This window comes from Pinus tabuliformis, chromosome 8 (genome assembly GCF_031772625.1).
Source record: "Pinus tabuliformis cultivar Carrire ecotype Pingquan chromosome 8, CPIR1, whole genome shotgun sequence".
In the NCBI taxonomy this organism is placed as follows: domain Eukaryota; kingdom Viridiplantae; phylum Streptophyta; class Pinopsida; order Pinales; family Pinaceae; genus Pinus; species Pinus tabuliformis.
In genome coordinates, this window is record NC_142294.1 from 1,110,311,411 (window position 1) to 1,110,335,115 (window position 23,705).

At 39.0% G+C, this 23,705-nt stretch overlaps 1 pseudogene; it reads left to right on the forward strand.

The window, feature by feature from the left end:
- Window positions 1–23,705, forward strand: part of LOC149239234 (casein kinase 1-like protein HD16) — an 86,646-nt pseudogene that overhangs the window by 42,700 nt on the left and 20,241 nt on the right.

Genomic DNA, 23,705 nt, shown 5'->3' on the forward strand with positions numbered 1-23,705 from the left:
GGATGCCATAACTGCATAACAAAGTTAGCTAACCTCATGTGAAATCAAAATAAGTTCAGGTTCAAGCACACAATTTGGAAGCTTATGGGCAAGCTTTAGTGGAACAAGTTTCGAGAAAAGCCACTAGGAGAGGTGCAGGAGGAAGAAGGATACTAATATTAATCCTAATCCTAATTCTCTCCCTCTTCCAAAATTTGGTGTTGTAAATACTACTACTATTGTTGTTCCTGGTGCAAGATAGAGAAGTACTAGTGGTAGGGGCATAGGAATTAGATATGCGAAGAAGATACAGCTACCACATGTTGAGATTTTGGTTCTTGATATCCAAGTTGAAGTTGAGCTAAAGGTCGAGGCAGAGGCTGACTTGGATGTCTTTATAATGGATGTTGTTGCTCCTCAAAACCCCAAAATGGATGAAAATAGTGGTGACAAATTACTAGGAGAGGAAGAGGAAGGAAGCATTACACCTCTTCTAGAGAGGGTATGTATGCATTTATCCCAATCATATACATCTAAATTGAATTTATTATAATAAAAATGAGGTTACTAAAAATGCCTTTCATTGAATGCATGCTAAATGTTTGCTTGATGGGCCTTGATCTAGGTTCATCGTTAATTAGCCAAGCAAATCCCTACACTATTTGCTCTTTCGACATCAATCCGTGGAGTGCAGAGTGAAGTCTCACCTGAAGCAGTATATGGTGATGCAAGAACAAAGTTTATGCACCTAGAGATGATAGTGATGTTGTTTTATACCCTAATCCTTCCTTTGTGCAGATCAATAAGCTTTTTAGGTCTTATTGATATACTTCTCTTATTCGGTTTGTGATCGTCCTTTGCGTACCCTAAACAGGAAATTCAGACACGTACACACCTCTGTAATTACTCTTATAGATGTATTTACCTAGATTAACATGCATTATGATTATCTTAACGTAAAGAGATATTCCTACTTGTGTTCATATAACAAATTAAAACACATAGATTCGCGCATCAATACAACATTAAATCATAAACCCAATATTCAACATAACATAATCGCATGCATTCATAATATAAGTAAAATATCTCATACACAGGTAATTCCAAAATAATTCTCTTTATTGATGTTCAAGTCTCCTTTATAGACTCTAACTACCCTATGCACACAGCTGTAGGGGTCCACACACTCAGTCGCGGACTTCTACCCTAGGCCTCTGCGCACACACCTGTAGAGCCTATTTCCTATGCTAAGACTCTTCACTCTTAGCTCTTACAGACCCATTACATCAATGACTCTTCAAAACTTATCTAAAATAAACTAAAAATTTCCTTAGACTCTTCTAAGACTTCCCTTTTTATACAATCCCATGGTTGGGTGGATCTCATAAAGCCGACACAAGTTACATAAACTAAGGGTGGAAATCCTTGATGACTCTTTACATCTATGCGCTCTGCCACTAAAAAATGTAGAGACTTTACATTCTTTATACAAAACTTGGGCCTTTAACCCCAAAAATTGGGTTTTTGACCCCAAAATTGACACTACAGGACCCGTTCCCAATAGGCCCCCAACAAAAATCTGGTGACTCACCCCCGAGTCACTCTGCTGGTGTGGAGATCTTATCGCGAAGACCTCCCAACTCCACCTGTACTACTGCAACCTCAGTGGTACACTATGTCGTCACCTACTTAACCTGCTCAACCAGCTGCTCCGTCGCTGGTCCTGCGCTATCTTCGTATATTTTCTTTTGTGTTGCCTACAGAGTAAACAATTTTCCTTCAATGGAGGTCATGAGCACATAGGCTTCATCTAGCCAAGGCCTCAATTTGGCCTTCAGTACTACCTCCTTCCATTGTGTTGCATCCACTTGTTTCTTTAGTGCCTTCACTTCCTGCAGCGTCACCAACCTCTATGTGATGGTGACGGTGTGCATCGTCGCTTTGACATCGTCATACTTCTGCTGTAGTTCCCTTTCTTTTGTTTCTAGCCACTACATATTGGGAAATTCCTACAGGCTGGTAACTACTTCAAGTGACTGCTCAAAGAGCGAAGTACACTCCTTCATTGTGGCATCTACTGTGGTAGCTGCATCCTTGACACCTGCCTCCCACTACTCTCTGACTTCTGGTGGAGTTGAAGGTTGGGCCCTTAACTCAAGCTTCGTGATCTTAAGGTTCAGTTCAAATTGAACCTTATTCGGCTCTATCCTTGTGTCATGCACACCTGCAGTGAGCTTCTGAATTATTGCGTCGACGGGTGCATCTTCTAGGATATTTAGCTCTGGAATAGTTATGCAGGCCTCAACAACCACAACTGTGGTGTGCTCATTCTTCTTGGTGATCTTCTTAAGTAGATCAAGTGCAGAAGTCTTTTCTATAAACATTTGGGCATTGTTGACCTTCTGCTCACTTTTGACATTCAGCACACACTGCTCTTTGGTCTGAAGTTTCGCAATCACATCGTCTTGCATGGTGTGAAGGGCTTCACTTAGTATCATGGCCAAGTTCAACCCAACCTTCTTGAGAGTACTGACGGTGGCCTTGTCAGCTTCCACTTTTGTAGTCAATGCTCCGTCTGGCAGCACGTCGGCCCGAGGTTCCAAGGAGTGGACCAACTCCTCTGCTTCTGAGGTCCTAAGTGCCAAGCTAGTTGACGTCGCACTGCACTTTCCCACACTGCTCTGCACTTGAGTGGCTTGGATCTGCATCTCACACAGACCCGTCTAAATGGTGACCAAGGCTTACTTCTACTACTACTCAAACTGCAGTTGTAGTTCCGTGGTTGCATCCCTCATTGTGTCCCCGATATCATTCAGATTACCTTCAATCAAAGTGATCAGGTTAAGTGATGATTTTCTGACCTTGGACTTCTTCCACGGCCCTACTTTTTCATGCTCCCTAGTGCGCTTAACGCGGAATGGAGTAGTCTTCAAGTCTGCACCTCCCTGTCCTAATTGTTTCTCTTCTTCCTCTGTCTATGGTGAAGGAGACTTCTGGCTTCTGTTAGAGTCACACTCTTCCTCTTCTTCTTCCTCCTCGGCCTGCTTCTTAGTAGAGCTCTCTGCCTTAGCTTTTTCTTCAGCTTCCCTTTTCCTCCTGTCGACCAACTGTTGCATCTTTAGCCGAGCCTCTTCCTTCTTCTACTTCATGGCGGACTTACTAGACCCAGTTGACAAGTCTGAGGCCATGTGCCACTCTAATGGCCAACTCGCCAGGACCACTCTGATTGCATCATTCGTTGCGAGGTATGGAATATCATACCATTTTTTATCAAGGTCCTTCTATGCCCAGATGGAAACACATTGGAAGTTTGCTTTGAACTCCACATATCCTGGCAACTGCTCAAAGACAGTTGGGGATAGCCTTGGCTCGTGGTTGATCACAATGAGAATTCTTGCCTCCATCAGCACCCAAAATATTTTAGCGTCCTTGACCCTCGCAACGTACTTGGTGGCCCAGAGTGAAGCGAACTTCACTACTTCTAATAGATTTAACACAACTGGAGGAAATTGGTTGTCCTTCGGTAATTCCCATGCAACAAGCACAATTGATAGTAAGAGCCAGACGTAATGGAAGGTCTTACTCTCGTCTTGTGCTTATCTATAGTTTACGAGAAACTCACCGCAGAGGTAGCACACCCAATTAAATTATACTTCCTCCACGCACTAGGCTGCTAATGACACAACAGGTGTTGGCACTTCATCTACGCGACACGTCCTCATTATTTTCTAAGCCAAAAGTTTGGTGGTGACCTTAACCATGGGGTCGGTTATGCTAGCAATTGAGTATCTGCATGGTTTCTTGGCAAGCTTGAATTTTTCCTTCATTATCATGGTGAGGTTGCACTCGCCCATCTTTTTGCTAAGTTCCATGGCCGGATTCAACCCTGAATGTGGTAACAACGTGACCCTATGGATCAACATATCTGTGATGGGTATCGGTTCTCCTAATCATAGGCACCCATTATGCAATAAGCATAGCAACTGTTTGATCACCATCAAGGTTATGGGCATGTGGTAGTAATGTAGCACCCACAATAGGTTTAACAATCCTACCTTTTCCACCCCTTTTATCTACCGTCGCGGCTCTAGTGTGGTGACACCAGAATATTTATAAAACACGCGGGTCATAAAGGTATTAGTCGCCATGTGGGGAAACCACTCTTTGTCCGCCATGTCCCAATCCTCTAGCTTGAGAGTAGGAATGTGCTCCAAGAGAAGCCCTTCAAACATGATCTAATCTGACAGCAACAGGTATTTAACAGAAATTTCCCCATATATGGGTCTGTCGGGACCCTCACCTTACCCTTGCAGGGAGTGATGTACTCAGGTAGCTTTAAGATAGGTTCTACACCCTCTATGTCAATTTCCTCTATGCCAATATCCATATCTTCAGTGGCCTCCTCAGATTTTAAGTCTACCACCTTGCCTTTCTCCTGCACGGTGGGCTTTCCCTTCTAGTGCTTTCTTGGCAATTCACACACCAACTGTGTTTCTTTTGCTTATCCTTCTTTGTCTTGGGACCCACTTTGGGTGGCATAGCCTTGGCCTTGGCAACCTCTGTGATTTTGGCACTTCTTCGGGCACTTCTACACTTGCAATCTCAGGGGCAGTTCCCTCAGATGCCATCGATCCTCCAACACTTGCATTTTCCACAGGCACTGACATGATTCTAGTAAGAAGCTCATGGGTGGCTTTAGGCAACTTGTCAAATACTAAACTAGCCACCAAATTCTCGAAAATAGTCAAGGTTCATGCACACCTCATAGATCAACACCTCAGTTCTCAGAATGAAAAGTGTTTTTCGTTGGGCGGCCATCTGTAATTTATAGGAAAATTAGATTTTGAATCCAACCATTCCCCCCAAAATCCACTCATAAATGCTAGATTGGCAGCATATTTTCACAGATCTTGCTCTTAAATTCCAACTTAAATGTCGCTTCCTGCTCCACTTAGCCGTTTTCCCACTGTCAACTCATGAACAGTGACCATAACAGTCACGTTTTGGCTTCCCTGCATGGTCTCTTCTTCTATAGCATAGCTCCCTTCACGCTTCTATCGATATTGTGACGTTCCTCCCTTTCGTGCAGTTCCCCAGTCACGCAACTATACAACCCATGCAGTGTAGTTTATAGTATTGCGCCTCCTTTCAGCTGCCTGGAGTGCTAAGACTATGCCTCCACCATATAGTCATCTAGTCGAATCCTTGGTGTATGGTTTCAATCAATTGCCATTAACCTTCCCTGGAAATGGCTCTCCATTCAACTTCACCAGTTGAACTGATCCACCATCGATAATCTCCTTGATGACATAGGGCCCAAGCCAATGCATCTAAAATTTTCCTGGAAATTTATCAAACTTTCTGTCATACAATAATACTAAATCATTTACCTTGAAGGTGCATAGTTTGATGTGCCAATTGTGCCATGCCTTTTCGCACTCCTTTTAAACTTGCTGATGGAATCCAGCCAAAATCCTATCCTCTTCTAGCTCTGCCAGTTGGCAAGCATTTCTTCTAGGGATTCACTTCCACCATTCCTGTGAATGCCACTATGCGTAGACTAGGTACAATGTACTCCATTGGCATTACCGCTTCTACACCATAGACCAACTGAAGGGAATTTTTCCAGTCAGCTTTTTTCAAGTTGTTCTGTAAGCCCATAGCACCGCAAGTATGCTCATATCCCAATCATTCATTTGTGCATTGAAAAATGCATTGGCATGTTCTCCAATATATTATTAAATTCTTCCACCATCCCATTAGCATGTGGGTTATACGCTGTGCTCTTTTAGTGATAAACCTGGAATTCCTATGTTAGCATGTTGATCGTCTCATTAAGGAAATGCGTACCACGATCACTCATCAAAATCTTCGGGCAACTAAATCTAGTTAGTACATACTCAAAGATGAAATTTGTTGTTTTTGCCCCTATAAAATCCTTCATAGGCTACGCCTCCACCCATCTGGTAAAATACTCAGTCGTGATGATGATGTACTGTGCACCCGTCTTCATTCCTTGAGGCTAAATTGGTCCTACAAAGTCAATCACCCACTTTGAGAATGGTTGTAATGACATCTGCGGATTCATAGGCAGCACATCCCTCTGCGATGGCCTACCTATCCTCTGACATGCATCACATGCCTTACAATAATCCTTGGAATCCTTATGAAGCATTAGCCACCACAACCCAGCGCGTAAAATCTTCTGCATTGTTGCTTTTCTTCCATAATGTCCTCCTGTGGCTCCTCCATGAGCTTTTGCAAGGATGTTGTTTCATTCAAATTCAGGTACATAACGTTGTAGAATTTCATCCAAGCCCATTTTATATAAATCCCTTGCAATGACAGAAAAGTCTATCACGTGCACCGTTAGCTCCTTCTTTTGTTGAATAGTATACCCTTCTGGAGTCATCCTTGTCATTAGGAAGTGTATGATATCTACAAAAGGATTATCCGCAACACATACTACAAATATCTACACGTCAAGCAATCCTTCCTCCAAATTAGTAGGCTCCTCTCATGTTTCAATGTGCGACAGATGATCTAGTCCAGCATTCAATAGTCCTGGCTTCACAATTACTTGGAAATCATATTCCTAAAATAGCAACAACCATCGGCATATATTCCCCCCCAACACAGGCTTGTTAACCAAGTACCTCAATGCAGAATGGTTTGTATACATATTAAAGTGTCCACCTAGTAGGTAGTGTCTGAACTTCTCGAGGACGTACACCATATCCAGACCTTCGCGCTCTATCGTTGAATAATTTTTCTCAGCTTTAGACAACTTCCTACTCGCAAATGCTATAGGGTGATCCAACCCTCCCTCATTGACTTATGTCAGTACTGCCCTGGGCGCAATACATGACGTGTCCACATGCACATGAAATTTCTTCTTCCCATCCAAGAAGACTAGGAACGACACAGTGACCATATTTTCCTTCAACACATCTAAGATTTGTTGACACTCTTCATTCCAACAGAATGTAGAATCCTTCTTTAGCGGCTTCTCCATCGGTGCAATAATCTGGGTATAGATTTTGATGAAATTTATATAGTATCATGTATTCCCCAATGTTGCATGCAGTTGTTTCACACTTATTGGTGCCTCCAAATTAATTATAACCATGATCTTAGCAAGGTATACCATCAAGCCATACCGCATGACCTAGCAAGATCCCAAAAGGGACACAAAACAAATATTTCTTCAAATTGAGCGTGACCTGATACCATGACATGTATCTAACATCAAGCGTAAACTAGATACATGGTATTTTACCAGCCCAAATACCATCCAATCATCAAAATATACTTCAAGAAACTTGTGAATGATGTCCTTAAATGCAGTGATGACCACGCGCGAAAATATCGTCGACACGTTCTTCAACCCAAAAGGCATTACAATATACTGGAAGCACCCCCACTCCATGGCGAAGGTCATCTTACTTCTATCCTCTGATGTGATCTTGATCTAATGGTACCCCAAGAACCATCCATGAACGAATATGCCTCCTATCCTCCTACATTATCCAGCACTTCATCCGTGAATGCAGTTGGAAAGGGATCATGTACATAGGCGTCATTCAACTTCCTGAGATCTACACATATCCCTATTTCATCCTTCTGTTTCTTGTCCTAAACTACTATTGGGCTTACCCAATCAGACTCTTCTACTGGTTCAATGATGCCCGTCGCAAGAATTTTATCCAACTCTAAGCAGACCCTTTCTTTATACTTCAGATTGAGGCGGTAAGGCCTCTACTTGATTGGCTTTGCATCCATTTTCAGCATTATTTTCATAGCCCCCAGGTCTCCTATTATCCCCTTTAGGTCTGAGAACTTCGTAGGGAACAAGTCCTGGTATTCGCAGAGCAATTCAATGACCTTATCTACTATAGCAAACTTGAGCTCATCCTCTATCCCAATGTTGACATGTCTTGTTTTTTGCGGTGTGATCATATCTAGATTTTCAATTTGCGGTCCTTCAACTTTACGATGACCTTCAGTCTCTTGGATGTTAATGCTCCTTGGGTCCTTGTCCTCTTCTTTGATAGTCACATTGTAGCACTTTAGCACGTGGCTCAGCTGGGTGATCCAATCCGGTTGAATTAAGTCCAAGGATCCTATGGTACTCTAAAGATTGTTGCCTTAACTTCCTGCAATGCCTCATTAATACTTTCAAACCCATCCTCAAAGCTAAACATCATCAAAAATCCCTGTCGAAAAACGTCCCATTCTCCAGTGCCATGGCAGAGCTCTGTCTCCAAGTACCAGTTCTTCAGTATTACATCCAAAGTATGACAAAACAGGTGCACCCATTCAGGTTGAGGTTCCGCTCCATAAACCTTAGTCCATTTGGCCAAGTGATCCCATGGGTCATTCCTTCCATCATAATTCTCTATTAGTCGTACTTGTGGGTGACCAAACTTTAATCTAATCATCCTTTTGTACACACACCAATCATTAAAAAAAAATTTGTGTACCCCACCATCTCGTAGGCATAGCACGCAACACCCAATCCAAGGGATGGAAGTGATGCTTCTCTAGCACTTACCTTTTGAATGCATCCAAAAAGTTATCGACGTCAGTTAGACCATAAGAGTAAGCTAGATTTCTTACCTCTAATGATACATAGTGAAACAACTTGGTCAACGAATTACAGCATAGCATAGATACTTCATGCAGTCGATTATGCTAGTGCTCCAACTTCTCATCTAAATCTGATGTGCAGGAACTTTCGTAGTCCCAAGAAATGTGTCCCTCTTCTTTCAGATTCACCCAATCTTGATCTCGCATCGTTATATTATAAATATGGTCCAAATCATCATTGCTTTCATAATCGTGGAATGGTTCAGTGTAGCGTAGTCCTTCTGCAGGGTCCAAGGGCACTACTACATAGAGTGATTTCTTCTCAAATATCATCTTCCACTTCTTCAAATTGATTACCCCATTCATGTTCGTGGCCCAATCGATCCCAAGGAGTGTAGGGTATGGATTGATGTCATTCAAAATCTCTATCACTTCTAACCAATGCACTCATGCCCTCAATATCAATTATCACTCCCTACAATCTTCCCATGGGGATGATTTTCTGTTGATTTTCCATTCTTAACTAAATTGGAGACCACTACAGCGCAAGTGTCTCCCCATTCTCTCCCAGGTGTGTTTAGGCAAGACATTCGCGTCCAATCCTAGATCCAAAATTACTTGATCCATCTCATATTCCCCTATCTGCGCAGTGAACCTTATCTCACGCCCCATTCTTGCCTTATGCTTACCAATCTTCCTCACTACGTGTGGTCCATCAGGAGCGTTTTCTTTCCCAACACACTTATTTATCAGTTCCTGTAGTCCTTTCACAACCTTGCTATTGCGCAATAGCTTCATACAAGTCTCCAAGAAAGTAGTAAGCATGAAAGGGTCCATCTCTTCAGCTGGCTTGTCCTGAATTCCTGAGGTAGAGGCCTTAATGAAGCTTTTCTTTTCTTCCATAAATGTTTCTCGTGCACACTTCAAATCAAACTCGAACTCCTTTTCTAGAGTTTTGCGAACCCATTCACTTTATGCAGGCTACTTCCCCTTATCTTTTCCAGTCGTCATCCCACTCCACAACACAATATTTACCTTAGGATCCTCTTCGTGAGGCTCAACCCTCATCATCTGTAGGTTCTGAGTCGGTTGCGGAGGTTGCGCCCCCTTTTCACATATCTTACCTAGAAATATCAGGCAATCTTCAATTGTGTGGTCAAACGAAGTACAATAGCGGCATGACAGACGCATCGAATTCAGGTAGTCTCACGCATAGTGTCCCAGTCCTCCACAGTTGTAACAAATGAACTATCCCTGACCTCTATTAGGTCCTCCTCCACCTCGGCCTCATTTGTGCCCTTGATATTTGCCTCACGCTCCCCCAACACCTTGTTCCAGAGGCTAGGTTTCTACCTGCACCCTATATGCAAGTGTTCTATCCATCATTAACTCGTAACTATGGCAATTGCACTCATCATGACCCATCGATTAACAGAAGTTGCAGAAGATTTGTTGTGGTTTCTGTACGAATTTCTGCAGCAAATGGAAATTTTCTGTCACATGTTTTCCAGCAACCTAAAAGATAGCACACCATTGCGTGGGCCCTGTACTTGGCCATGCTGGAACTTCTAGCCTCAGAGGCATTGGCCCTCGTACTGCAACATAATTTGCAAAGAATAGATAGTGATCTTTGTCATACCCCTGATTTTTTCACTTCAGGCACCAAACTTCTTCGCGCACCTCTGGCTGAGCTGTTCTATCTTTTTTCAAACTGCATTTCTAGGAAAAAGTTCTGCAACTGCACATGAATCTGTTGAACCCCCAGATTAGAATCTTGCATTGGTGTCTCATGCAATATCATCACAATTTCCAGGGCATCTGCTTGGGTCCCAATATTTTTCTATGATAGATCAACCCTTAGATGATGCAGGAGCGAAGCCACAAACCATTCGCGGTTCTTCCCATCTATCAGATTCATGTTAGCTTCATGGATTGTACACTTCAATCTTTGATCCAGATCCCAATGTGTCTCACCATGCTTCATCATGATCTCTCTAAATCCCATAATTGATTGCGCTTCAGACTTAAGTCTACTGAATTCCTTATTCAGCAAGGTCTGAATATCTGAATGCAAATGTCGAGTTATCGGTGCAGTACTTAATGTACCACACTATCGCGCATTCCTGCAAAGCACTAACCAACATTGCTTTCTTTATTTGGTCATCCGTGATACCCTAAGCTTCCCATACAACCTTTGTGATGAACCAAAAATGGTTTTGATCCTCATTTCTCAAGTCCTTGAACACTGGTAGATTTACTGAGTTCACCATACTGAATGGTGGTGGAGGTGGTGGTGGTGTAGGCGAAGGTGTATGCCGCGGAGGTGAATATGGAGGTGGTGAGGGTGGGTGGGGTATTTGTGGGAACCCTTGCTTTATGAACTGAATAGTGCTCTGCGGAGAAGCTTGTGTTTCTTCCTCGTTGTCACTTAGAGGAGGTTCAATCAATGGGCTATATTCAGGGCCCGTTTTCCCTCTGTTCTTGAAAGTCTTTCCACTTCGCTTAGCCCCAAACATCAAGGTAGCTGCATAACCCGCTTTTCACACAACAACATCTTAATCCAGGTATTTAAAGACTTTAAATACTTACCTTATGACCCCTTGAAGAAGTGGCACTCTGCTTTGCTGTAACTAACCAAGATATCAACCACGAACTCTGTCGCGAACCCTCCTACGATACGATTGATCCAATGATTGACAACGCGTGTGATCTTATCTTTAAAGGCTTCTAATATCCGCACTAACTATAAGGTCCAGACCATCAGACCGTCAAGCCTCCACCTTCCTTGACTGTCTGCCAATTTCTCAATTCACTCATACAACTCGACCGGGAAGGAATAGAAGAAGATCTCATGTATCCCTATGTACATATATTTGTCCAACCACTGTTCTTTTGTTAATCGGGGGTTCCTTTTCTCTTGTGCCGCGAATTCGTGGATCTTTCTTTCCAACTAGTCTTTGATCTCCTTCTTAGTTGGATTCCAGTGATGTGAAATCACACATCTCTTTATGCAGATCCCAGTCCCAGCAACAAAACCATTTCTTGGCTTGATGGGCCCTGACCTAGGTTCAACATTAATTATCCAATAAAATACCTACACTACTAGCCCTTTCGGCATCAATCCGCGAAGCATGGACTAAATTCTCACTCGAAGCAGTATGGGGGGATGCAAGAACCAAGTTTCCGCACCCAAAGATGGTAGTGATGTCGTTTTATACCCTAATCCTCCCTTCACACAGATCAATAAGCTTCTTAGGGCTTATCAATATACTTCTCTTATCCAGCTTAGGGACCTTTGGGAAGGTCTGCGATCGTCCTTTTTGTACCCTAAACAAGCAATTCAGACACTTACACACCTCTGTAATTAATCTTACGGCTGTATTTACATAGATTAGCTTAAGTAGTGGATAAATTCAACATGCATTATGATTATCTTTGCGTAAACAGACATTCCTACTTTCGTTCATATAACAAAGTAAAACACATAGATTCGAGCATCAATACAACATTAAATCATAAACCCAGTATTCAACATAACATAATTGCATGCATTCATAATATAAGCAAAATATCTCATACACATGTAATTCTAAAATAATTCTCTTTATTGATGTTCAAATCTCCTTTACAGACTCTAACTACCCTGTGCACACAGCTGTAGGAGTCCGCGCCTCAGCTGCGGAATTCTACCCTAGGCCTTTGCGCACACAGTTGCAGAGCCTCTTTTCTATGCTAAGACTCTTCGCTCTTAGCTCTCACAGACCCATTACATCAATGACTCTTCAAAACGTATCTGAACTGAACTAAAAATTGCCTTAGACTCTTCTAAGACTTCACTTTTTATACAATCCCATGGTTCGCGGACCAAGGGTGGATCTCATTAAGCTGACACAAGTTACATAAACTAAGGGAAGAAACCCTTGATGAATATTTACATCCTCCCGCTCATCGACCACAAAATGTGGAGACTTTACATTATTTATACAAAACTTGGGCATTTAACCCCAAAACTTGGGCTTTTAACCCATTGACCCTAGGGGACCCATTCCCAACACTAAATTTGACCATGTTTTAAATCAAGTTGGTATGAATAGAGATGCCATATTACTTCTAGCCTCAATGACTAATTCAAACTTCATCCTATGTTATTTCGACATCCAGTTTGAGTTAGGAAATTATCAAGTGTACAAGATTGAGAGGAAGTTTGGAAAAGGTGGGTTTGGGAAGGTATATGTTGGTCAAATACTAAGTGGCAGTACCGAGCGCATGCGTCCAGATGCTATGGAGGTAATTATTTAAATTTTGTTTGCAAAGAGTCATGTGGCCACTATTATGTTTCCTACAAATGATTTTTTTCCAATGTGGACTGGATAAGGGGTTATTTGTTGAATTAATGGTCTCATAGAGATTGCATTTATGGATCTCAAAGAAAGTGTGTTTTTATTAGGTTTCTTTGAAGTTTGAGCATTGCACGAGTAAAGGTTATAATTATTGTCCTCCTTATGAGTTGGAAGTTTACAAGTATGTATCTAAATCCATCATCATGGAATTTTGTTAATTAGTTATTCTACATGTAAAGGTTGTAATATTGGCCCTACTTAAGAGTGCAAAGCTTAGAAGTATGTATCATTAGTCCTTTTAATTATCATGGCATGATTCATTAACTTGGAAAGTATATATATTCAATTTCATGCTTAATTTACTATCATGCTGCTACAATACACTTAATAGTAGTTATAGATTGTCTTCAATACATCAGAAAGGGCGTCAGGGTGATTACTATATTATGGTTTACGACAATTCTAGATATTGCCCTTATTTTACTAAATGCACATATAGATTACTAGTTAAATGGTATGAAGTGAGTGGAGTGTGACTCTATAAAATATTCATTATTGTATGATGATGGAATATTTGGATGTAGCCATGTTCTCATTATTGATAGTTCTCTATTATCTAATTATTTAAAACTCATTTTTTAAGGTAATGGATATGTTGGGGCCCAGCCTTTGGGATGTATGAAATTCATCTGGCCAGGCATGAGTTATATATTATATTGGGTTTTTCTTTTCAGGGTTATGATTTTGGGCCAAATTTTTTTTGTTAATACAATTTGAGTTAACTTCTATTGGATAATGCTATGTGGAACAGAATGTCGAGAGAGATGGTGCATGCATTGATGTGGAGGCAATATCGATACTTGAGAAACTGCATTTAAAAGGGCATGCTTGTTTTGTTTAGTAGTAGTTTGTCTTCACAATGAATCTTTATCATGGATGGGATGTTCTGACATGGTTACCAAATTTTTTCCATTTTAGATTTGTTCATGGAGATGTCAAACCTGAATTTTTTTACTTGGTCAACCTGAAACTTCTAATGAGAAAAATATATTTCTAATAGATCTTGGTTTGGGTGAGTTTTTCAATTTTCTATTGTATATTCCTGTATATGTGTGTAACTACTAAAAACATGATAATATTTTTCACTTGAATATTTTGAATGGATTGATAAATGAAATTGATTGGATTGGTATTTATCTAAAGCATGCCAAAAAAAAATTCTGACCCTTATTTCTACTTTTTTTCCTTCTTTCTTTTAATTTATATTTATCACATTTCATTGACAAACTTGTCCACAACCATTTGTGTATTGTGGCTTGTCATCCACTCTAATGTTTTTTTATGCGCAACCTCAAAGTGGAAGGATACATTATCAGGTTAGCATGTTGACTATGATCAATGACCTAATGTCTTTAGGTTAGTTTCTTAGCTTTCTCATGATAGTACTTAAACTTGTTATAACATATTTAGTTTTATTAATTTCCATTATCTATTTTTATTTTGTTTATTTTATTATATTAATTTTTATATTATCTGCTAATTGTCCATGATTCTATTCAAAGGCACTGTTAGGTATGCCAATGTACATGTGAATTTGGGGAGAACAAGAAGTAGATGAGATGGTCTAGAGTCTTTATCATACACATTAATATTCCTTCTTAGGGGAAAGTTTCCTTGGCAAGGTTACTAGGTAAATTTATAAATTATGTTGTTCTCTATATTGTTTTGTGGAGATTCGCATTCAACCTTTTTCCCTGTCTCATGTTTTTTCCCTTGTAGGGTGACAACAAGGGCTTTCTTGTCTATAAAGAGAAGATGGAAACTTCTCACGAAATGTTATGTTGCTTCTGTCTAGTTCCTTTTTGGCAATTTCTTGAAGTAGTCACAAATATGAAATTCGATGAAGAGCCAAATTATCTGAAGTTTTTTTCCCTTTTTGAAGGCATTGTTGGAGAAACTATTTCAACAAGGCAAATTAATACAGATGGAGCTCAGAAGGTCATATCTCATGTGCTACCCCAAGTATTTTAAATCAAAGTCTCTTGAATCATTAGAAGAACTTGGAAAACTGATTAGAGTGAAGTCTGAATTTTTGGGTGTGCTTAGAATATTGGATAGATTCAAAGAAATTATTTGAAGTCATGGAAGTGTTTAGAAGTGCCTTGAGATGTGGATGTACTTGGAGAAAAATAATAGATTGAAACTCTTTTAAGTCTTAGAGATTTTACAAGTTATATACACATTAAAGTGTTATAAGTTCCACATAATTTCTTCGGAGGTGGTGATGTTTAAATTTGTCTTTTTTCTTCTGGTATTTATTGCCATTTTCATTCATGTGAATATGTGTCTAAGTTCAAATTTTATGTTAAAATAGGCTAGTAAAAAATGAGCAAGGATGCTAGTGGATGTCGATGACGATGACCAACCCAAGGAGAATGTTCAACTTGGAAATCCAACAATTCAATGGATATAAGTTTACAATGCTTAAAGGCCTATGAAACAGAGGTAATGCTTAAAAGTCTAAGAAATGAGGAAATTACCATTTTTATCTTAATTGCTAGTAGTCACTTATCAATGTAGCAGAAATTGTTGTTGTTATTGATATCTTCACTAGTTCAAAAGTAATATTAGTTGTACAAGAAAGCAATAAACCATATGTCAAAGATGGATGGTAGAGTAGAATAGAGTATTATTATGGAATGATATACCACCAAAGAGATATGCCACCACAAAGGAGATATTTTAATAGTTCCAACAATAAAAGGACAATGCTATGTGATTCAACCCTACGTAGCATTTCCTCATTTAGTAATATAGTGCATTTTCTAATAAAAAATGGTCAAAATAAAATCTAAAAACCTCTTTATAATGCAGTTTGAACAATTTAAGAGTATAGAAACCATCATCTCAACAAAGACAGGAAGAAAAATAATTCAAAAATGACAAAAATGTGGGAAATTGTTTTTCTATTCATATGTTGAGTGCTTTCTCATTATTTTAAACTAAAATTATTTTTAGTAAGTTGTGGTTCACCAGGGTTTCTAGACAATATGTATCCTATTTCAACATATTATCTAATGACTTGTAAAATTATGTATTGTAAAAAAAATTGTCTAAAAAGAACTTTAATTTTATCAATGCCTAGTATTGATCCAAATTCCCTTTTTCAAATCCCCAGTATTTGATATATGTCAGAATATATGGTAGAAATATATGACCTTTTTTGTAGTACTATCTCAAATAATATTTATTAGCTTTACGAAAGTCCAAGCCTTGTCAGAAAAAGTATACTGAAAAATAATTTTTCAAGTGCACAATTGCAAGGGTGAAAAACATAAAATGGATATAGAGTCTAGACATTATTGTGGAAAGTGTGGGAAGCTAGAAAACATTGTTGCTGAATGTCAACATGACATACACACATTTGTTCTCATTGTTCAGGTAGTTAATTTGTTGCAGCATAATACACACCATATGCATAAAAATGCACAAATAAATCTGTATCTCAGGCCCAAAGGACAAGAAACATTTCATTGAGAGTATGACGACATTGACCACGTCTTCACCCACCATGCTGTTATTAGGAGGCCCTTTGTTGTTCTTTGAAAGTCTTTTGTTGCTCATTAACATTCAGAAAGCATTTGACTTTGTTTTGAGGGAGTTTGTTTGATATTTATGTGACACTAGTATTTCAAAGACTCTTTTGGTGACCATTTGAGATTGAATGAGCTAATGCTTTGTTATATTCACTCTACTAACGACCTTTTGGACTTCACTAAGTGAACCATTGTGATTAAATAGGACTGATGCCCCTTATCAAATTTCTATGGGATGATTCTCAATTGGCGAGCTAGAGTGAGTTTTTTAGCAGACACGTATAGGGGAGTGACAAGTGCCTTCTACACTACATATTTCTATCCTTACTTTTATTTATTGATGAGACAATCCTAGTAGCTTTCACTTTAGGGGTTGAAGAGTAAAATTGATGTGTTATCTAACTTCTATGACCTTTTATAGTTGATAGTTAACCTTTGATAAAACTAAGATCATGATCTAAAATGTGTCTCAACATGTTCTATTTGAGTGGATTAAGGTTAACATGGATTACACATACTTGGGCATTCAATTTTGAGGGCCTTGGTTTTGTTTGGGTTATGCTTTCTAGCCTTCACTTAACAAGGGATATGGCTCCTTTGCTTGAACTGAAAGATGATGCCTTTATTGTCACTTCTAGGATTTCTTCAACCATAATCTAGGTAGAATTTGGAGCCCATCCTCAAACGTGTCTCCTTCACAAAGTTTTGATCCTTGAAAAACGTGATTAGTAGAGATAGGTTCCCCTACTTTCTTCTCTTCAGAAGCTATAGCCTCCGTAGTAAACTTTGGACATAGTCGTTTCTAGTTTTGGGAAGCTTCCTTGTTGCTTCAATCGGTGGTCATTGATATTGATGAACTTCTACCCTTCAAGTACTCTTTAGATGGTTCATTCCTACCCTCTAAGTAGGCTTGAACTATTTGATTAAGAGGATATCTACAGTTTATACATTCAGGTCACTTGGACAACCCCACTAAGGGATTTAGCCCTACATTGGCATTTTTTTTTGAGAAATTCATGCATTATGGGGAAATCTTATTATCTTCCTCAAGTATCCATGCAAACATTGGATGCATGTTGTTAGGACTCTAGAACTCCCTTTGGTCAATTTAGAGCAGGCTCCCATTAGGTATAGGTCAATATTTCAGATAAAGCACCTCATTCCACACCTTAAGAGGACTTTTCATCTATATCATTTACAAGAGTTCGAGTTGGAGGAGCACCTTATTTTTAGATATCCCACTTTTTTAGTTCAAAGGGTAGTTTCATTTCCCTTGTCAATGATCGAGAATTTTCATCTACAATATTTTCATATTTGGACTAGACACACCTACTTTTCATGAGTGAGGTTTAAGGTACAAAATGATGGCCTTGCACAATCCTCACCGATAAGATTTCATTTGGTGGATTTGCTCCATGTTCCCTATTAACATGTTTATTGGTGGCATAAATAGGAGGTGAGGCCTAGATCACATAAGACATTATCTTAGTGACACCTCCCTTGGATTGATATATCATCCTCTCTCCCTCAAATGACATCATTGGGAATGATAAACCTCATCAATTTAGGGATTCTCCCAGGATTCACAACCAAGCCATGCTAGCCCTGAATATTCTTCGGATGACATCATCAAGAAATGATTTTGTCCCTGACTTGTTTTTTTATGACTATATCTGGGAGCCACCCTCTTCCCCCCTCTCTCATCCTGCCTCATGGCCTAGCATGTTTTTGCAGCAACATTGTATGCACAATATGGTTTAATTGTTGTTTACTATCTTCACTACTTCAGTTGTTTCTGTTGACTAAGCAATGAGCTCGTTCTCTATACTTTTGACTCTCATTGATCAAATTTGTGGTTTCTTGTTGCACATGAATAAAATTTTCTGATATTATCTATGTATTTCCATACAAACATGCATGTATAAACTGTTAACATACAAATATTGAACATATGATAATACAAGGTATTCCATATACATACCGCAATTGTTGCACTTAAATGCAACATAAATAAACCTATACTTTGTTGGAAATAATACTAAGAGGGTGGGGGGGTGTCAATCAATATTATCAAGTCAATAACATTTCATTTTTGTAGTCAGATTCATATACGCTACTTCAGTTAATGAAACTTGCTTGTATACACAACTGTATTTAAGGCAACTAGTGTATATCCTGAAAACTTATAACTTAGTTAATTCATCATATGTTGATCTTTAATCTGTGCATCAGAACCATATAAACAGTAACCAGGTGCAGTAAAAACAGAATAGACAATCACACACAAGAACATAAGATATAAGGCGGAAACACAATGTGGGTGAAAACCACCTACTGCAATCATTTCTATCTTCTTTTAATAAGAAACTTCTTTTTACAATTTTTATACTAGTGCAGTCTTATACCAGTAAGAAGGCATCTACCTGCAAAAGGCTACAACCTTCTCTCATTCTCCAGCTTCTCTTGGAAGGGAGCTACAACCCCCTAGCTCTTGTAATAGCTGATGTGTTTACTGGTACATAGGTGCTAGCCTACAGAAGGTTACAACCTTCTCTTTTCTTCCAAGGACCACGTTTCATAAATTTTCAGACTGGATCCATCAATAACATCAATCAAACATCAAATATATCTGCATCAACCAATCTCCTTTTCACCAACCAAAACTGAATCAATCAATCATTTCTTAGAATGTTGTAACCAGAATACCGTAACAGTAACCAGAACCCAAGCCAAAACCTAGAACACTGCAAAAAAAAATAAAAGTAGCTAAAGAATATTTTATGAGGTATACGCTACTTCATTATGTCAAACCTGTGTACATACGCTATTATCTCAAGGAAAACCTACATACAGATCTACAAATCAAATTTAAGATTTATATGATGTTTTGATATGCAGAACTAGCGTGTATACACGCCTTTTCCAAAGTGAACTTGTGTACAGATCTATAGATGATGATTTAAACTTTACAACAATTACAGACATCGGTTATACCTAGATCATCATATTTATAGATTACAACATGCACCATTTATTCAGATAAAAGATCAAAAACCACACAAAGATACTTCTCTCCAAGCCTAAAGATCTTGACCCATCATTATATTTTATCCTTCATCAAGCGCTAAGGTTCATCCTTGATTCAGATCCAGCTATGCACCATAACCCAATAACCTGTATTCTGGATCTTGCTCTTCATCAGATATTCAATACTTGAGTGCCTTTGTCTAATGATCTTCTCCTCCTTTCATAGCCTTAGGCCTTACTCAATACCATGGACCAAAACCACTTAGAACCAATACCTTGGACTAGATACCTGGGGTGAACACTTCGAACAAGATACCTTGGACCAATACCATGGACCAAATACCACGTACCAAAACTAAGTTTTCAAACATGCACGTGCCTTTCCTTCTGTGAAAGTGTGTGTGTACTCTATACATGCCTTTTGGTCTGCAAACCGCATGTACACGCGGCTTGGTCGATGGAGAACCTGTGTATACCTCTCTTTCTTCATTCTGTGAGTCTAAACTGTGATCTGTCATCTGAGTGAGTTGCCATCAAGGAAAACACCTATGTCATAGTGCCAAATCTGTGTCATAATGCCAACAATCCCCCCCTTTGGACTTGATGGCAACCCCAAGTCACTCTCCCTCTTTGTCATCAAGGGCAAAGGGTTATGCTCCCCCCGAGTACATGTTGAATTCTATGATATGCTAAAATGTGCTGATTGAGCTCCATGCTTGAGTCCATGCTCCCCCTAAATATAAGCAAGGTCTGCAAAAAGATGACTCTATACATACATCATAAATGACCTTCCTATCACCAATGACTCATACATATATTCATCGCCCAGCCAAGTGGGGACATACCAAGTTTGACTCATCCACCCAACCAAGTGGGTATATACCAAATGTTTATACATGTCAAAACAAGAAAATTACATCATCCATCCCATGCATAATAGGTCGTTTCATGAACCTGACATTAAAATATATACGTGACATAGAGACCAAATATCTGAAACAAGACTATGATAGTTATCAGCAACTATCATCAACAGCATCTATCAATCACCATCCAGACCAGCAACCATGATCTCCCCCTGAACCTGTTCCACCTGAATAAAAAAAAAACTGTGAATTTGTACCAAGATCTTCTAAGATAATGCCAAAAATGCATTATTAGAAGTACATTCTCCCCCTGAACCTATGCTAGATGATCACTGTCAGACCCATATCAGACTCCTTTCATCCTGAGTCTGGCCCATTATTTTTCTTCAAAACAACATATACATGACTCTATCCACAGCAACCGCCGTAGGTATGCGGATAAGCTTCATGAAATTTGTGTATAATCACTTTTCTCTGAAACAGATAAGTTTCAACAGCAAGATGATGCATCAACAACTCTCAGCTTCTGTCTGAGATATTCAAATGTCTCTCTGGGCAGTGGTTTGGTCAATATATCAGCAACCTGTTCTTTGGAGGGGACATACTCCAATTCGACCTTTTGTTCAAGCACTTTTTCATTTAGAAAATGATATTTGATGGGTATGTGCTTGGTCTTGGAATGCTTGACTGGATTCTTTGAAATGTTGATTACACTTGTATTATCACATAGAATGGAGATGGGTGGAGTACATGTGATCTGAATGTCTTGCAATGTTTGCATCATCCAAAGGATTTGTGTGCAGCAAGATGCAGTAGCCACATATTTTCCTTCAACTGTAGATAATGCAATTGAACTGTGTTTCTTGTTGAACCAAGCCACCAATATGGAACCCATATAGAATGCACCACCACTAGTGTTTTTTCTGTCATCAACGCTTCCTACCCAATTTGCATTCTGTATACGCATGAAGTGTAACATCTATATCTCTAAGATACCATAAACCAAAATTTTGTGTTCCTTGAAGATATTTGAAAATCCTTTTGACTGCCTAAAGGTGTGATTCCTTTGGATTGGCTTGGAATCTTCTAACTATTCCTACTGCATGCATGATGTCTGGTCAGGTACCTGTTAGATAAAGCAAACTACCAATCATGGATCTGTAGGTTGGTTGATGTAATGTTGTTGATTCATCATTTGAGCTGAGACTGCATCCTGTTACCATAGGGGTACATATTGGTTTAGAATATTCCATGCCGTATTTTTTCAAGATCTGCTTGAGATACTTGGTTTATGACAGAAAAATACCATCTTTATTTTGTTGAACTTGTAGACCATGAAAATATGTGAGCTCACCAAGCAAGGAAATTTCAAATTCTTGCTGCATTACCAAAGCAAAGTTTTGACTCGTGGCTTCTTCATTTCTACCAAAAATGATATCATCAACATACACAACAAGTATTAGCAATTTATTATTGTCAATCTTTGTATATAGATTGCTATCAACTGATCCTTTAGAAAAACCTTGTTGATGGAGGTATTTGTCAAGATGGTAATACCAAGCCCTTGGAACTTGTTTTAGACCATAGAGAGCCTTTCTAAGTCTGCATACAAGTTTTGAATCATTTCCAAGGATGAATCCATCTGGTTGCTCAATATATACTTCTTCATATAAGTCCCCATTAAGAAAGGCAGATTTTACATCCATTTGGTGTACTTTGAATTTCTGAAAACTAGAAAGATCAAGGAACATTCTTATGGCTTCAAGTCTAGCAATAGGTGCAAAAGTTTCTTCAAAATCTATACCTTCTTGGTGAGCATATCCTTTACAAACAAGTATGGCCTTGTTTCTAATAACTTCACCATTTTCATTCAGCTTGTTTTTGAATATCCATTTGATTCCTATGATATTCTTATCATGAGGTCTAGGAACTAATTCCAAAGTATTATTCTTTTTAATTTTCTCAAGTTCTTCATTCATGGCCTTGAAGCAACATTCATCTTTGCATGCTTCATTTACATTTTGAGGTTTGATGAAGGAAAGAAATGCTAAATAGCTTGAAGCTTCTGTAATAGTTCTTCTTGTTTGCACACCTGCCTCTTTATGTCCCAAAAATTGAGTCTCTGGATGATTTTTCTGAACATACGTGGATGGAGTCTTTTCTTCTGCTGTTATCTATTCTTCTGGTGCTTCATTGTTTTCTTCTTCAGAATTATTCTGATTTGATGTGGAAGGATAATCTTCATCTTCTCCACAATCTTCAGTTTTTACCTGCTTTGGATTTTTTCATGCTTCATCAACCACAACATCAATACTTTCAATAATTTTCCCAAGTCTTTTATTATAACACTTATATCCTTTACTTTGGGAAGAGTAACCAAGGAGAATGCCTTCATCTGCTCTAGGTTCAAACTTGTAAAGTTTTTCATCAGTGCTTTTTATGTAACATTTTCTTCCAAAAACTTTGAGTGTTGTTTACCCAAACATTTGCTTTGTTGAGAATAGTGATGGTAGCGAATGCAGCGTCACCCTAGAAGGTTGCAGGGGTTCCAGACTCATCTAGCATGGCATGAGCCATTTTTTAAACAGTTCTGCTCATCCTTTCTACCACTCCATTTTTCCAAGGAGTCCTTGCAGTGGAGAATTGCCTTTTTATTCCATGTTCTTCACAAAAGTCAAAGAATTCACCTAAGGTAAATTCCCCTCCTTGATTAGATCTGAGACATTTGATTTTGCGATTTGATTCATTTTCAACCAGGGCTTTGAAGGCTTTGAATTTTTCAAATGCTTCATCTTTATCCTTTTGAAGCCCTATCCAACACATTCTAGAAAAATCATCAATGAACAATATAAAGTATTCCTCTCCACGAGTTGAATTTTTCCTTGATGGACCACATAAATCAGTATGAACAAGTTGAAGAGGCTTACTAGCTGATCCTTCCTTTTTAGGGAATTGCGACCTAGTTTGCTTACCAAATTGACATGATTTTCATATTGTATTTTCTGGAATGCTGATATCAAGAAGATCATGAACAACCTGGAATTTGCTTGCTTTTCTTATTTGAGAGAAGCTTACATGCCCCAATCTTCTGTGCCATAGCTAGTGTTCATCATTTTTGCTTACATAGCACTGTTTTTGTCCTCCCTTGAGTATATATAATTTGTTTGGAGTTATTATACCTTTGATCACGGTTTCTCCTATATCAAGCTCACGAACAACACATCCATTTGATCGAAATACTACTTCATTTCCTTGATCACACATTTGACTAACACTCAACAGGTTATGCTTTAGACCATCAACAT